The sequence below is a fragment of the Hoplias malabaricus genome, chromosome 1 (genome assembly GCF_029633855.1).
Source record: "Hoplias malabaricus isolate fHopMal1 chromosome 1, fHopMal1.hap1, whole genome shotgun sequence".
Classification (NCBI taxonomy): Eukaryota; Metazoa; Chordata; class Actinopteri; order Characiformes; family Erythrinidae; genus Hoplias; species Hoplias malabaricus.
This window is the reverse complement of record NC_089800.1, coordinates 70,431,066-70,448,058: the sequence shown is the minus strand read 5'-3', so window position 1 is coordinate 70,448,058 and position 16,993 is coordinate 70,431,066. Positions and strand designations below refer to the sequence as shown.

Sequence of the window (16,993 nt, the reverse complement as noted above, 5' to 3'; positions counted from 1 at the left end):
AATTGCACAAACCGTCCTTGCAATTTCCACGCAATTCCAATCAAAAGTCCAATTATGGAAATAAGAGCTCAAGTGGAACATTAAGAGGGGAGACAAAAAGGGACAGGAGTCTAAAGGCAGCCATGTGTACCGCGGAAGCACATTAACATACAGAGAAAATATCATAGGAGCGTAATTGCGAACAGAGCGTTTTCAAAGGAGCAAAAAAAAAAAAAAAAGAAAAAAAAAAAGAAAAGAAAAAGAAGAAGAAAAAAAAAACCTCTACAAACAGCTCACACACGCAGTCACACTGCAGCTCGGCCTGTGTTCTCGCCACAGACGAACAGCCGTATCAAACTGATTAAAGCTAATACAGGACCTTACTGGGGTCTAACGCTTCATCACATTCAGCCTGAGTCACAGAGACCATAAGAAAGAGTGGGGAGGGAGGGTACAGGACGCCTAGAGCCAACGTCTAGAGTTCAAATGTTATGAACTTAAGAAATATGCTTTAAATTAATCTCGAAATATGAGCAAATAAAAAGTTTGGATGTGAAATATTCTTTATTGCTTGCAATCAGAATTTAACATGTGGGAACAATCCTTTCTTTCATAATTAATATGCTGCAACAGTAAAAGCAAGTTCAAGTTAGGTTGGAATCCTGAACACATACCTCCCACCCCCCCAAATATCCTACAGTAATAATACTAACATATTTCCCTTCCTCTGTTACATTATTAGAACAGTAATTAAGAATACCATAAATATTCATGCAAAAACATTGTTTAAAAATGTGGTTTTGTATGAGTTGCTGACAGGCAAATGTCGGGGAAGACTTTATAAAAAAAATGTAAGCAGTTTTTCGCAGTAGATGTTCAATACTTAAAGTGTAACAAGCTGTCTACAGTAGATATGAAATGGTAACTGGTTTCACTGTAAACAATGGTTAAAATTCCTGAATATTAGTGATACCTTTTTAATGTTAATTACCACGGTTTAAAAACCTCATGCATGTTAGAACGTCAACCAAAGTTAGGAACAATCTCCCAGACTCAGCTCTGCCAGCCCAGTGGGGAAACATGGAGCAGTGACAGAGCTTCGGTGTGGTGTCCAATCTCACCTCCCAGTATGGATTTCACTCCCCAAGGACCCTTGAAACCGGGGGATCAGGAATTGGAATGTGAGATTGGGCACCACACCGGAGTGAGTGAAGACTAAAAAGTATGCTAAAGGACTAACTGATGTTTATGCTCTTGCATAGCTGTAGAAAAGTAATGTTTTTGTCATTTTATTTCATTTTTAATGAAAAACAAAATTTTTCAGGAAAAAAAGACACATTCCAGCCAGAATTACCTCACCTTAAACGGTGCTATATTTATATTCTGGTGTGTTTTGAAAACAAAATTCAGAGACGGTTTCTACCTTAAACAGTGCTCGATAACATTCTTCCACCAACATTAACATTCAGACCCACATTTTCCTTTGTGCTCAAGTTGCTGTTTGGAAAAATTAGAAATTTTCAAAATATTTTAAACAATAATACTGATATCCGTGATAACGTTGGCCAGAATAATCATGAAATTAAATATTCATAGCCCTTCTTGTCTAGTCTACAGCAATGTACACCCATTATAAGAATAGAAGGCTGGACGATATATACCCAAAATGTATGTAAAGATGTAAATATAAATAATTTTGGTATCGATATCTTCAAAATAAACGCCACCAAAAATCTTCCAAGTACAAACAAGAAACATGATTTCAGCATCAAATAGAAACCTCTTGGCTTTGCCAATATTAATATTTTAAACTAAATTTAAAATAAGTGCAATGAACTGGCAACAATGCTCTTTAATGGATGTCAGCCAGTGACAGATGCTCTAAGTAATGTATACCGAAATATTAGAAAGGTGTATAAAAATCCTATCAGGGCCTTACTAGGTAACATCAGCAGTGCACTGCATGTGCAAGTTGCTGTTTCCAAGATAAGTTTTCCTCTATGATACACAATAACTTTGCTATATCCTCCATTTTGTCATCCTCAAAAGAACTTTAATACAAAAAATAGGTAATTATTACTCCACAAGACATAATTAACATCCTACAGGCATGTGAAGGCAGCAAAACAAACGCTTCCTCTTATCATTAAAGGGCTGTAATAGGTAGCATTTTTGGAAGAGGCATGAATTCCTGTCGTTCATGCGAGACATGGGATTACTAGGGGTCCTTTCTTGTCTTTAGCACTTCGCATTCCACACCCACAACTGCACGATTCCTTGTTTTCCTTCATAGTTCCACTTCTATTTGTTCCCAATTCTATGCAGGACTTATCACACCTTGGATTTGGTGAAAGCCTGTGAGTTTCGGCTGCCGAGCTAAAGATGTACGAGGTTTGTCTCACTTGGCAGAAGAGGCTGCGGGGGCTCGAAGAACAAGAAGAAGGAGATGAGGGAAAAAAAAACAGCAGATAAACTCGTTGATGTGGGAAAAACGGGGCCATGACCAAAGGGAATTTCTAGGGCCTGTTCCACACGCATATGAAATCCACCATAAAAAACCCCCTCAACAAAAAAGCATAAGCAAATTTGGGAGGTGAAAAAAAAAAAACCCAGAAAAAAGCAAGCTGAAAAACACGAGCCTGCCTGTGTTTTGCGCCGCCCAGGCCCTCGCCTGTTCGACATGTATAATATGCTGTAAGCTTTAGGTAAAGAATCATTTGAGACACAGAAGAATGCAGAAAGAGAAAGAGAGACTGAGAGAGAGAGATAGAGAGAGTGGGAGAAAGAAGCATGGCCCAAAACTCTCAACTGTGTCAATGAGTCTTGGCTAGGAAGAAACAGACAGTAGCGCACACTCACACATCCTGTTTAAAAGAAAAGGCCTTGGCACACAACATGCACTACTCACCCACAACCTGAACCATGAACAGCAACAAACTCCACCTACAAGCTTCTAAATCAGCCAGGATCCAACAGCATGCATATGCTAACATCTCCTGCATTCCAAATCAATGGGAGACAAATTAGCGTATATGCTAACATCTCTGTTTATTCAAACCCTGGGAAACAAAACAACATGGATAAGCAAGTCTTCTCTTATCCATTTTTATGCACATAAACCAGGTCTCAAGGAGAAAGCAGAACTAGCAACAAGGCTAGGAATTGCGTATTGCTTAAAAGCTGTGTGGAGCTGTTATCACATAAGAACTTCGGATAAAGTCCAGAGTATTAGGTCTGCACATTTCCAGAGTTGTCCTGTCATAAACACTGTGTACAGTCTCAGACACATTCCCATTCTTGCAGCTAGAAATGTTCCGCGAGGTTCAGGCATGTGTCACCTTTGAGAACATTACCGACTCTATTCTTACCCAGATATCACCCGGAATTTGTACTGGCCCAGTAGCAGTAAAACCTCTGGGTAACGTTCAGTAACGATGATACAGATACTTGATTTACACGTACAGTTAGTCCAGGCCAAGTCCCAAACAATTCTGGGTTATCGTGCATGTGTGAAAAGGGCTTTTTTATTGACTTGTCTTAAAAATATTTTTTACTTGTATTACTCCCAGTAGCGTTGGGCGGCACGGAGGTGCAGCAGGTAGTGTTGCATTCATGCAGCTCCAGGGGCCTGAAGGTTGTGGGTTCGATTCCCGCTCTGGGTGCCTTGCGCCCAATGATTCCAGGTAGGCTCTGGACGCACCGCGACCCTGAACTGGATAAGTGGTTACAAATAATGAATGAATGAATGAATGATTTACTCCCAGTAGCAATGGCTGGATCATATGGTCTGATGACATGAAGAAAAATATGTCTTTTCTCTATTGTGTTCAGACTTAGTCCAATCATTTCACTCAGACGAGGTAGAAAAGGCTTCCAACAAAAAGAGCCTGGATAAAGCCATTCGGATCCTGATGTGAATTAGACATGAGGCAGGTGGACAGTGTTTTAAAACGATGCACTGTGCACCAAAAGCCCCTTTCACTCATGTACCGTAACCTGGGAAACATTCCGGGGGAGCAATATGTATGAATGTAAATGTCCGTAACAACCGTACCAGACTTAATAACCGAGTGAGCCAGAGTTCATATGTAACAGCGCTCTCTGTGTAATCAAGCCATGTGTTTATCCGGAGTTGAGTTTGAAGTAGAGTTAAATTCCCTGCCTTGGGCAAGGCTCTGAAAACTACAATAGCCCATTGATTAAAATGGAATAAAATTGTAAGTAACAGTGCATCTAAAACAGGGTAGTCATATCTCAGAGCTGATTACTGTAGTTACCTGTAATTACAATATATTCATCTTCATATTATAACTGTTCTTAAACACCTGCAGCTGTCAAATTCCAAGTGTGGGCTAGATGACCTACGATCTTTTGAGTGAAGGAGCTCCATCTATTTGGGATCCATGGACCACACTAATGGACTCAAATGAATGCCATTAAATCCTCACAGAAAATGTTCCAACATCTAATGTAAAGCCTTTCCAGAAGAGTAGAAGCCGTTACTCCAGCAAAGGGGAGAAACAATCCTGTGTTGCCTTGATTGTTTAACATATACCTACAAACATCAATTAACAACAATTGAATAATTGTTGATATTTTTTTTTTTACATTTCTAACAAAATCTATTCAAAGGTTTGGGACGTTTTGTATTCAAACGAATATGGGTCTTTTAAAAACAAACAGAGCACAAACAACACCAACAACAATAACAACTACAACAGCAAGGCTGTGCATTTATCGCAATCTAATATTTGCAGGTTTGAGCGTAAGCTGAGCCGGAAGGCCTCCTGCCCCTGGAGTGTCAGCTTTCTGTGGACCGACGTCCTCCCAAACCAACACAAATGTTCATTAATCTGTTTATAACAACAAGCCCTCTACAAACAAACCAGGAGATTAACCATCAGCACCCAGAGTACTCACACTTATTAAAGAATCTACATCTAGAATCAGAAACTCATTAAAAGAGAGAGAGAGAGAGAGAGAGAAGCAGGAAGAGACTGGAGAATAAAGGAATGACAGAAAGAGCAAGAAAGAGATGACAGAAACAGTGAAAGAGTGCTAGAAAAAAGTTGGAGATAACAGGATGTGATACTGAGAGGAATGAAGAAGCGCAAGAGAGAAAAACAGAGAGAAAGAGTGCTAGAAGAGGGAGAGAATAGGATGCAAGACTGAGTAAGAAAGGTATGGAGGAGAGACAGAAAAAGTGTGTGAGAGAGAGAGAGAAGTAAAGGCAAAGGTGTGTGACGTTTTGTGTCAGTGTCGGATCTTTGTCCATAGACGATGTGGACTCATTACCAGATCAGACGGCTGATAAGAGAAAGCAATTAAAATGAAAATAATTACAAAGTCAACCTTTTGTAGGTGGGTGTGTGACAGGCAGAGAGCGTGAGAGTGAGAGAAAGGAAGAGAGAGAGAGAGAGAGGAAGAACAGACGAGACTGCGTTGATCAAACTACGCCCTCATCAATAAAATGGTCAGAGTTTGAATCCCTGATCAGTAAGAAAAGAAAGCAAAGAAAACACCATATCATCAAACTCAGAGAGAGAAGAGAAGACACGAGACGTGAAAAAGAAATCAGAACACAGAGAAATGGGATGGGGGAATATTCACTCACTCAAACAATAATATAACCTTAAAACAATAATATTTATATAAGTAGATAAAGAAGTGATGTGCGTTGTTGACTGCAAATTAAGACTCTATTAATCTACAGCTGCAGTGTCCTAGTTTGTGTCCATCTTAGAGGACGCAAAGCAATGGACACAGGGCAGAGGGTGTGGAGAGGATGTGCAACAGAGGACACGGACCAAAGAATGTGGAAAAGACGACAGATTGAAGAATGTGGACAAAATGATGTGGACCAGAGGACCATGGACCAGACGACATGGACCAGAGGATGCAGACTGGAGAACTGTGAGATGTAGACATAAGCAAGTTGGCACGAAGACACAAAGCAGAGGACATGGAACAGAGGGCCTGGAATAGACGATACTGCCCAGAGAACTGGGCGACATGAACAGGAAAATTGTAAGGCATGGGCCAGAGGATGTGGACCAGAGGAAAAATAAAGAAGAGGGACACTCAGAGACCAGAGAAATGATGACATTTAAGGAGGAGAGAGTGAACTATGGAAAACCAGAAGCTAGAGAATCTAGCTAAAAGAATCTAGCTAGAAAGCTATTAAATATCAGCAGTGACAAGTCAGACACAATCATAGCAACAGAAATAGTTAAAAAAAAATATATATATATATAGTTAAGAAATGACTAATAAATCTGGCACATTGCAGTCAGACACACTTATAAAACCACTGACAGTTGACTGCGGAATATTTAGTAGCTAAGAAAGTTCATGACTGGACTGTTGCACTGGTGGCATTCTATCACGGTACCACACTGGAAATCACTGAGCTCCTGAGAGCAAATCATTCTTTCACAAATGGTGGCCTGTGGCCATAACGGACCCTGATTGGAACAACTAAATTCAATTAATTGAATGGGTGAGTGAATAGGGCTGTCCATCCATCCATTCCATTATCTGTAACCGCTTATCCAATTTAGGGTCGCGGGGGGTCCAGAGCCTACCTGGAATCATTGGGCGCAAGGCGGGAATACACCCTGGAGGGGACGCCAGTCCTTCACAGGGCAACACAGACACACACACATTCACTCACACACTCACACCTACGGACACTTTCGAGTCGCCAATCCACCTACCAACGTGTGTTTTTGGACTGTGGGAGGAAACCTGAGCACCCGGAGGAAACCCACGCGGACACGGGGAGAACACACCAACTCCTCACAGACAGTCACCCGGAGCAGGAATCGAACCCACAACCTCCAGGCCCCTGGAGCTGTGTGACTGCGACACTACCTGCTGCTCATGGCACCTGCCGAGGAACGAGCCCTTTGTGAGCTCGGCATGGAGCTCGAGCAGCTGGGTCGCCGGATTCAGTGTCTCCTGGAGATGCAGACGGAGCTCCAGTGGAAGAAGACGGCTCATCTGCCGTGGCGGTTCGCAGGGGTACCCATCTACACGCCTGCACCGGGATGGGAGCACCAGCGTGGGAAGCCGAGGCTATCCCCCCCCTCCACCACAGCCAGTCTTCACTTCTGCCAACCGGTTTGAGGTGCTCAGCTCCTGGCCTTCACCTGCACCTGCTCCAGCACCAAAGACTAAACAGGACGGTGTTCTTATTATTGGAGATTCAATAGTTAGACATTTAAAAGTGCCGTGCACAAGGAGTAACACAACTGTGTCTTGTCTCCCAGGCGCACGTGTCCTGGACGTTGCAAGGTGGCTACCCTCAGCGCTTCGGCAGCGCGAGGACTTTCTCCACGTGGGAATGAACGACATCTCCGCCCAATGCAGCGAGGTCCTGAAGGAGTACTACCCTTTTCTTCTTTATATCGCTCGGAAGAAGACAGACGCTAGGATCATCGTCTCTGGCCCCCTGCCCACCTACCATCGAGGATGTGAGGCATTTAGCAGGCTCTTCAGGCTCCGCTCCTGGATTGGTGTGGCATTGTCAGCGTGGACTACGTCGAGCGTCCGGCCCTGTATCGCTGGGATGGGCTTCATCCGAGCCGCCTAGTATCTATTGAGGTGGTTCTGCGCCGTGACTGACTGGTCCTTCCCAGTCACATCAGTCAGGTAGGTGGACTTGATAGCAAGCAGGTAAGTAATATTATAGTTCCTAATGTTCCACCTGGCCATCTCTCTGCTGTTAGTATGATGAGTAGCATGTCCATATCACCCACACTGATTAACACTAATAAATTCTTCAGCATTGAGACGGTGTCTGTTCCCCGCAAAGCTTGTTATCACAGATGCCCAAAAATCAGTTTTAACAGCCTATTTAGAATTAACACCAAGGCACTGCAGCGAATGCTATATTTCAGCACTTCCAGCATTAAATTAGGGTTTTTAAATATATGATCTCTAGCATCTAAAGCACTCATTGTCTGTGATATTACTACTGATAACAAACTTTATGCATTATGTCTCTGCGAAACATGGGCTAAACCTAATGAATACACTGCCCTAAATGAGTCCACTCCCCCTGGCTTCAGCTATTACAGTTGCCCACAAACATCTGGTCGTGGTGGTGGTGTAGCCACAATTTATGACCCTACCATAGACACAACACAAAAATCTGGTTATGACACTAAATCCTTTGAAGTGCTTACTCTCAAAGTTACTACATCAAAAAGGAGGCACTCTTTCATGTTCATCACAATCTATCGTCGTCCTGGACAACTGATTGTGAATTTCTTTACAGAATTTCTTTGTGAATTTGCTGATTTTCTCTCAAGTGTAGTGTAGTTATCGTTTCAGAAAAGGCCTTGATTGTTGGTGATTTCAATATTTACTTTGAGAAGGATCATGATCCACTTAAAATTGCATTTGAATCAATTTTGGATGTGCTAGGGTTCACTCAGAATGTTACTGGGACCACTCATGCAAACACACATTAGACCTAGTGTTAACACGAGGCATTGAGATAAAGAATCAATCCAATCTCTCGCTACATCTATGATCACCATCTAATTATATATGAAATTGCATTAAACTTTGATATCTGTCCACAGCCTCGCTATATTAGAAAGCTCGCAATAACATCCTCACAGTTAGTGATTTTACCAATAACCTTCCAGACCTTACCACCATTTCTTTTCCAACTCAACCTAATGACCTCGAGCTCATTACAAACAACCTACAAACTTTACCGTGTACAAACCTAAATAGTGTTGCACCACTAAAGACCAAACAATTTAGAGAGAAAAGGCTTGCTCTATGGTACAGTGACAGCAACCGTGCCTTAAAACTGGCTGCTCGTAACCATGAACGTAAATGGAGGCACACAAAACTAGAATGTTTCCGAATTGCATGGCTGCACAGCCTCACCGACTACAAACATGCCTTATCTAAAGCCAAATCACAGTACATCTCTTCTCTTATAGAAAACAACAAAGACAACCCTAGATTCCTTTTTAGCACTGCATCAAATGTAATTGGCAACAAAAAGGAAATTAATTCCATTGTCCCCTCTGATTTCTGTAGTAATGTTTTTTAATGATAAAATTGATTGCATTCGCCTCAAAATCCAAAATCAGTCCAAAGTCGCATCGGCTCTTGTAGATGAACCCCCCGCCAGCTGAGGTGCACTTAAACTAAGCAAGTCATTTTCATTGACAGAATTGAAGTAGTCTAAGTAGTTCATCTAAATCATCTTCATGTTTACTGGATCCTATACCAACACAATTATTTAAACAAATCTTACCTAAAGTCATTAGACCATTGCTCACAATAATAAACTCATCCCTTAACATTGGATATGTGCCTAAACCTCTGAAACTAGTGGTAATCAATCCCATTATTAAAAAACCCAGTCTTGACCCTCTTGTGTTCGCAAACTACAGGCCAATATCAAACCTCCCTTTAATTGCTAAGATTCTAGAAAGTCGTGTCACAGCAGTTATGCTCTTACCTACAAAACAATGACATTCATGACATTTTTCAGTCTGGATTTAGACCAAATCACAGCACAGAAACAGCTCTAACAAGAGTAACTAATGACTTACTCCTTTCACTTGATAAGGGCTATATCTCTATTCTGGTGCTGCTTGACCTTAGTGCAGCGTTTGATACCATAGATCATGTGATGCTTCTTGATAGGCTGGAAAATCTGGTAGGAATAAAAGGATCTGCCCTCTCTTGGTTCAGATCCTATTTATCTGACTGTTATCAATTTGTTTTTCTGAATAATAAATCCTCTAATCACACTTTAGTTAAATATGGTGTTCCAAAAGGGTCAGTGCTTGGCCCTGTATTATTCACACTCTACATGCTGCCACTGTTACGCTGATGACACACAATTGTACTTAGGGGTAGCCTTTGATTCGACTCTCGCATTTGATACCCACATATCCAATACAGTCAAAACTGCCTTCTTCCACCTACGCAAAATTCGGCATATTTTATCTTTAAAAGATGCAGAGAAACTAGTGCATGCTTTTATAACTTTACGCCTAGACTACTGCAATACACTCCTGGCAGGGAGCTCGTGCAAAGCGTTACACAAGCTTCAATTATTTCAAAATGCAGCAGCCAGGATGCTTACTAGAGCTAGAAAATTCAACCATATAACCCCAGTTCTCTCGTCCCTACACTGGCTACATGTCAAATTTCGCATTGACTATAAAATATTCCTCTTAGCTTATAAATCTCTAAATGGTTTAGGCCCGCAGTATCTTACTGAACTTCTCATACCTTATCGCCCGTCACGTACACTTCGTTCACAGGATGCCTATCTACTCTTAGTTCCTCGACGTTCCTCGAAGTTCCTTTACATTAAGTAAAACACTGCAGGAGGAAGAGCCTTTTCTCACAAAGCTACTCAACTCTGGAATAGCTTTCCGGTTACTGTTCGGGGCTCAGACACACTCTCAATCTTTAAATCTAGACTAAAAACCTTCAGTAACCTTCAGGTTACTCCTTTGCTATTGGTGTTAGAGCTGGTTTTCATATTATTAATGCTTTGTATTAACCCTGTCATATGACCATAGCCACAGCTTTTTTAGTTAGCTTTCTGGTAACCGCCAACATGCTGCCTGTTGCTGGGTTCTCTTGCCTGACCCATGGAAGCTTTTTTCGCAAGACAATTGTGCCTGTCCTTTACCATGAACCTACTAACCTCTGTATTTTTATTTATTCCCTTTGTCTGGTTTTCTTTCTCCTGTCTCTCTCATGCTTTGAGAAGTCCTGCTGCTCTCCAGGTGTTGCCCTGATCCAGCCCCTGTGTGTCCTGTACAAGATCCTGGCCTTGTCTCATCTACACTATCATGCTTGGCCATGCTGTTTTATCTCAAATTAACATTGCACCTACTTTTAACTCACACAGAATCACTGATCACCTCCTCCTTCCTCAGACTCATATCACTAATATACTACATTCACATTACTATAACCCATTCATCTGTCATCAGTTCACTTTTACTTCTGTTCTTTTCTCTGTTGTGTCTCCGGTGTTGACCCAAGGAGGATGGGTTTCCCGTATGAGTCTTGGTTCCTTTCAAGGTTTCTTCCTCGTGTGCTGAGGGAGTTTTTCTTTGCCACTGTTGCCCCTGGCTTGCTCATAGGAGGCAAAGCTGCTCTGTAAAGCTGCTTTGTGACGACTTTTTGTTGTGTAAAGTGCTATATAAATAAAATTTGATTGATTGATTGATTCATAAAGCTATGTAAAGATATTTGCCCCTTGTCCTGTTTTTAATTAAAATTGTATGTTTGAAAATGATATTTGCAAATTCTACTCCGGCTTCTGAGAATAATCTCCAGACTATGATCCAAAGCATTTTTTTTTAGGTTTTTAGAAGGTGGAAATCAGGTCAAAGGATTTCCAAAACCCGTGAAACTCCTGAAACCAGGTTCCTATCTCTCATTTATGAGAAGATAAAACACGTGGAAATTTGTATAAAGGTGGATTTTTTTTGTTTTTGTTTTTAAATAAAACAAACATGAGAAGACCTTTTTAGTACTTCTATCTCAGTTTGATATTGTTCGTGTCAGTATGAAGCTGTATAAATGTGGCTCCTGGAAATATTAAACTCATTATGTCTGTGCTCGTCTTCTCTTTTGAGACTCATGTTTGTGAGAGACCTGGGAAATCTGTGCTTAGAGTGAAATTAAAATCAGTTCACGTTTTAATATTCTATAGAGTCTTTAATTAATACTCTGTTACATAAAACACATTTGGAAAAAAGAAAAGGGAGGTTTTGTGACACAGCGCTGCACTCTTTGTGCATGTGGATTTGGTGACGAAATCAGATTTGGTCACTTTTACCTGCTGTGTGAAAGTAGCGTAAGATACTTGCCCGAGAGCCTCTGGAATGGCCAACTGCTGGGAAGAATCTGTTGATGAAGTTGTCTTCCCAAGTTCAGCGAACTGCGGTGGTGCATCCGAAGATGATTTCTCAGGTTTGTTTTATTGGCACTATTTACAGCCACCGTTTAATAACAAATAGCCACATAGTGTACTTTTATACGTACAGTTGCTTAAATAAAATACATACTCTGATAAAGTGCATCCAAAAAAAAAATAAATAAAAAAAATGCTGCCTACAGAAGTATATGCAGGAGAAATACACAGCCTAAATCTCCTTACTCATTTGTCTCACCATTTGTTTAGAAATACACAACTGATATTCTGTTGGGACTGAAATAAAGTATAATATGATCGCAGTCAGCACAAATAATTGCAGTTAGCTCAAATAATCGTGAACATGCGGTTATGTAATAATCGCGACAGATCTGAGTGAATAGTTTTAGCAATATAGTGCATTACAATGTGACCATGTTACAACTCTGACCATGTGCCAGTTCTGAACTGACCACAGCTGGTGGACCCTAAACACAAGAGTCTGTTTTTCTGATGAAGTTTCTCAGCAGTGCTTTTTCTCTCTGATGTATTGATGGCAAAATGCATTTTTGCAGGTTAATCCGACTGAGTCGTACGAGGAGGGCCTCTCAGGGGCTTTGTGAGGGGGTAAAGAATGCGTGTGTATGTGTCTGTGGGTGGGTGCGTGGGGTGGAGTCTGAGGAGGCAGTTATGTGTGGTAGTTATTGATCAGGGGGGTGGTGGTGGTGGTGGGTGGGGTAGGTTCAGGGGGTTTTGCCCTGGTTTTGGTGAGTTTTAGGGCCACACACCTGTGAGAGCGGATCAGCAGAGATTAATCTAGAGTTACTCTCTCAATCTCCATCAACACAAGCCTGCGTGCGCTCTCACACACACACATCCATCCATCCATCCATCCATCCATCCATCCATCCCCAAAGGACTATTCAAACTAGCCATACACTTACAAACTTCAGCCCAAAATACAACTCAAACCACTGACAATCATGGTTACAATAAACTGATTATAATAAATTTGATGTAAATATTTACATATATTTCTCTACAAAAAATTCTCTACATCTGTAAACTAGAATATAAGATCTGAATGTGCTTTTTACAAATAGACAAGTCAGTAAAAACAGAAAAATATTTAGTATTTATTAGTAAAAAAAAATTAGTAATTATTCTTATACACAACTTATGTCTAATTCTATATTGTATTCAAGGGCCGCAGTGAGTAATGTTTGTTTATTTGAGGTTTGTTAATAACACTTTTAAAGGGCCCCGGTGAGTAATATTTGTTTATTTTAGTGTTTGCATATAACACCTTTAGAGGGCAGTAATGAGTAATGTTTATTTGAGGTTTGTTTACACCTTTAAAGAGCAGCGGTTAGTAATGTTTGTTTATTTTGTGTGTGTTAATAACACCTTTAGAGGGCTGCAGTGAACTATTTATTTGATGTTTGTTAATAACACTTTAAGAGAGTAGCGATTAATAATGTTTCTTCATATAACTTTAGTTTATAACACCTTTACAGGGCAAGTGAACAATGTTTGTTTATTTGAGGTTTGTTTATAACACCTTTGAGGGTGTTATAAAAATGTGAAGTTTGTTCCTGAAAGTGGAGTGCTGCATATTCTCTGCAGATAAGAATGGAAGAAACCTGAACTATGCTCAGAAATATAAATACTGTGAATTTACATGGCAAATAAACATTTGCTAAAATTTCAGGATTGTAATAGTCCAAAAATATGTCCATCAACGCACACTACTAGGCAGACTGTCTATTCAAAAGTGTCTGTGTACGAGTGAGTGCAGTAAAATTAGCTTCTCATACTAACACCACACTCTCACTTCAACACACACATATCACATCTCACACACAGGCATTTATTCACACTCCAAACAGTTGAATCAGTTGCTCTCTGTCTCTCTCTCACACACACACACACACACACACACATCTACATCTGTGTCACTTGCAAATACAAACCCCACACTGACACACACATCAAAACATGCAGGATCAGGAGCTTTTGCAAATCGGCTGCTGACCAAAGCTCTCCACTCAAACAGGTATTCTTTCAGGAGATTACACTACGATCTGTTTTCATTTCTCTCTCTCTCCTTTCTGTAGTAGAGTAATCCCTGGCATGATGAGACTAAGGACTTACCAAAGAGAGATTACTGAGCGCTTTGTGAGTTTGTGTGTGTGTGTGTGTGTGTGTGTGTGAGAGAGAGAGTGTGAGAGAGAGAGAGAGAGAGAGAGAAAGAGAGAGAGCCGACACTTCAGGTACTTAACTACACACATATACACACACATACTTGGTTTTATACCTTGTTAGAACATGAATTCATATGCCCCATGTATTATTATATACTTTTTCTGTATTATATAGTATGTATGATAAAAAATATATATATGATAAAATATATATATATATATATACACACATACACACACACACCCGTGTTCATCTTTTTATCATATATACACTATATAATACTATACTAATATATAATATATAATACTAATACTATACTCACATATAATAAATATAAATGAGTTTTTATAAAAATCATTTTTGCAACACACAAAATATGGAAAGCTTTACTGTATCAACTTCAAAACACACACACAAACACACCTGGCCTGTTCGTTTCAGCACTGATCAAGGCCGGAGAGAGGTTTATAAGTGATCGCTATCAATAGAGCAATCAGTACTAAGCTCAGCTTGAGCAGCTAAAGGGAGGCAAATGAGGGCCAGCCAAAAGTCTTTGGAACAAGAATAAAACCAGTCAGGCTTTTCTGAGCTTCTAGACCAAAAACCAAATCAAATCAGGCCTTTTCGAGACCAAGAATCATTCAGTGCTTCTGGACCAAGAGGAAGCTTGGCTCGTGCTGTTTTTAGTAAACAACTACATTTGTTCTCACTTTAGAAGTAGGGAATTTAAAAAAACATCACCTACAGTAGTGTCAGCTGTTCAAACTTGCAGTTAGCTACGCATACGCATCATGGCTGCCTTGAGTATCATGCATCCGTTTGGCGTGTCGGGTTGGCACCTCCTCAGAAAATAAATACTACATGTATGCAAGGTGTGGCACATGCGTACACGGCAGGGCGGCGCAGTTGATCAACAGCATCACAATGGTGGAAAGTTTAGAAAAAGCCTAGTCCACAATTACCTGTGTCTTTCTCTGGTTCGCCCTCTAGTGGAAGCCTCCACAGGCAAGTATGTGAACAGTTATATTCACAACGCAGGTGGTTGTCTATAGGAACACATGGCCAAAAAGCAAGTGTATCTCTAGCCTTAGACTGTGCCCCGTTTATGAAACAAAATGGCCTAGGTGCGTTTATCTGTAATATTTCAAATGCTAACTATTTACATTAAATAATAATAATAATATATCCTTTTCTAGCACAAACCTAATCCCATGCCCTTGATTAAATTAACTTTATATTACAGCAACAGTTTTGATGCTGACACAGACCCACAAACACTCTGTTACACATACGAGGCCTCACACAAAGAGCGGTGAAAACTTTGATGGAGGTGAAGCTGGGTGCATGGTCAGTGATGTCTGGGTCTGTGACATTCTAAAAGAACGAAGGACACTTTGAGCTTCTCTACCTCTCCCCTGCAGAACGACTCAAACTTTATTTCTATATCTCATCAAATAGAGAGATCGCCCAGATAAGATGTCAAAGAGTCTCTCAGAGGCCCTGCTCTGAAAACAGATGAGAGACAGAGGGAGAAAGGAAAAGAGAGAGCGCATGAGAGAGATAAACAGTTTCAACTCTCTTTTTTGATAATAATCGTGTATTTTATTCTTTGTTCATAAAGCACGTTTAAACTTATAGAGAGAGGCTAATGACTAATGTTTGAACGCTGGAAAAATAAAAGAAAAAATGGAGATGGAATGAAAATAATGAAAGGAGGACAGAAAGTGAGGAGAGAGAGAGAGAGAGGTATAAGCAGCTCATATTGAGTGAGAGTCAGTGAGCTGTCAGGGCGAGGCTGGACGAGCGGGGCGCTGTGTGTGAGGATTATTCTGATAGAGTTTCACAGATTATGGGGCAGTTTGGGGGTCTTTCTGCCCCTCTGTCAGTGCCCCTCTGTGGCCTCACCGCTCCAAGATCTAACCATGGACAGAATGCCTCTGTCTCAGCCACTGGATCTCTCACACACACACACACACACACACACACACACACAAAAACCAGTCAGCAGCTGACCCCTGGTGTGGAATGGATATTCAAGAGGATACAAAACTAGCTTTAAAGAAAGAGTTTGGCACAAGAACACTTTGGCAGTTTTCCTCCTTTATCCCAAAACACACTCAATCAGCCACTTTTATAGTGGCATATGCAATGTGTACTTTTACCAAAACCATTACAGGAAACTTCGTCCACTCTGCAGCCACTAGGCAGTTAACTCCATTCATAAAAGACCAGGGGCTGGATTCCTACAAATAGCTTAAAGATCAAGTTCTTCTTAAATGTGATTTACTTTTTAAGTTCAAATTAATAGTTCTTCTTCAAAAACCTTGAGATGTTTTTTTTCTCTTTAACTTTTCTCTTACAGAAAAATCTAAGAACAATTAGTGTTCTTCAAAAGTATATGCTCTTAACTCTTTACTAAGACTTGACTTAGAGTTGAGTACAGTTCAGGTAAAGCCTCTAACACGCTGAGTTTAAACAGCTGAATTAACATCAGGTCAATTTCAAAGTGGAGATTGTTCTTAAACCACTGCTATTTTAAGGGGAAAAAATAGCAAACTTGAGCCTGGGGGCTTTTTTTTTTGGCTGTTGGATATTTTCTACCACCTTCACCACTAATTCTTATTTCCTTAAGTTTATTAAGAATGACTTTGATTCTTTTTTACATCCATATATATTATTGTGCCTCATGGTATTTGTGCATTTTTAAACGCAGAATAAAAGGCTTCATTACATTGGGCCTACAGAAGAAAAAAAAAGTGTCTTTAGAAATTAAGACTTTCTTAAGACAATATTTGAGAATTCTCTTAATTTATGGAGAATAGCATTCAAGAACATCTTAGAGTTTATCTTAAGAAAAGTCTTACACATTCCCCTTTGCATGGGAAAATAATA

At 40.4% G+C, this 16,993-nt stretch overlaps 1 protein-coding gene across 11 annotated transcripts in view; it reads right to left on the bottom strand.

Moving 5' to 3' along the window:
• Positions 1 to 16,993, bottom strand: part of ehbp1 (EH domain binding protein 1) — a 205,612-nt gene that overhangs the window by 105,815 nt on the left and 82,804 nt on the right. The window lies entirely within an intron of this gene.